The following is a 1384-nucleotide window of genomic DNA, read 5'->3' on the forward strand; positions in this document are numbered from 1 at the left end:
TCCCACCACCACCACCATTATTATTATTATTATTATTATTATTATTGTTGTTGTTGTTAGATAAATATAGATTAAAAATTATTACTTCAAGCTCGTATCTCTTCTCTTCTCTCTGACCCTTGTGTTATCATCTTCTCCCTCTCCCCCCTTTCATCTCCCACCCCCTTCCCTCTTCCCCCTTCCATCTCCCCCCACCCCCTTATACCCTCTCTCTTCCTTCCGCCCTTAGTCCCCTACGTCAGCCCCTTATAACCTGTGTCGCATCGCCTGCCAAGAAATCCCACTTCCGTATTAACACACACACACACGCACACACGCACACACACGCACGCACGCACACACACACACACGTCTGTCCGTAAGTGTGACATGTCTAAGTTGAGATGGTTAGGTTAGGTTTGGTTTAGGTAAGTTAGGTTAGGTTAGGTTTGGTTTAGGTGTTAGGTTAGGTTAGTTTGGTTTAGAAGTTAGGTTAGGTTAGATTGGGTTTAGGTTAGGTTTAGGTTAGGTTTAGGTTACCCATTAAAGTAACCTATTAGTGCTGCTGGGTGACAGACAGACAGACAGACAGACAGACAGACAGACAGACACAGACAGACCCAAATTAATTTTAGTCAGGGGGATGGCGGGAGAGCGAGGGTTATGAACTATTACCGTGTTGTGAGAGGAGGAGAGGGGTGAGGGGTGGGTGGACGGGAGGAGAGGGGTGAGGGGGTGGTGACGGAGGAGAGGGGTGAGGGGGTGGTGACGGAGGAGAGGGGTGAGGGGGGTGGTGACGGGAGGAGAGGGGTGAGGGGGTGGTGACGGGAGGAGAGAGGTGAGGGGGTGGTGACGGGAGGAGAGGGTGAGGGGGTGGTGACGGGAGGAGAGGGGTGAGGGGGGTGGTGACGGGAGGAGAGGGCTGAGGGGGTGGTGACGGGAGGAGAGAGAGAGCTGGTGTTAAGTAAACGTTATCTTGTTAGGTGAGTCACAGGTAAGTCAGGAGAGGCAACAGTTGTCCCTAGCACACCTGTGTAAGTTAGAGTGAGATCTACCTTGTGTTGGGTGATGGTGGTGGTGGTGGTGGTGGTGGTGGTGATGGTGGTGGTGATGATGGTGGTGGTGATGATGGTGATGGTGGTGGTGATGGTGTGTGGTGGTGGTGGTGTGATGGTGGTGGTGATGATGGTGGTGGTGAGTGATGGTGGTGGTGGTGTAGATGATGGTGGTGGTGGTGGTGGTGATGGATGATGAGAAAGAAGGAGAGTCGAAGTGAGAGAAGGAAGGAAGGAGACCCGAGGAGAGAGGGAGAAGAGAGGAGAAGAGAGGGAGAGAGGGAGAGATAGAAGTAATACCCAGCTCGCGTGACTCACCTGGGTAGAGACCACACCCGCCCCCATACTAC

Source organism: Homarus americanus, unplaced genomic scaffold (genome assembly GCF_018991925.1).
Source record: "Homarus americanus isolate GMGI-L3 unplaced genomic scaffold, GMGI_Hamer_2.0 scaffold36018, whole genome shotgun sequence".
NCBI classification, from domain to species: Eukaryota; Metazoa; Arthropoda; class Malacostraca; order Decapoda; family Nephropidae; genus Homarus; species Homarus americanus.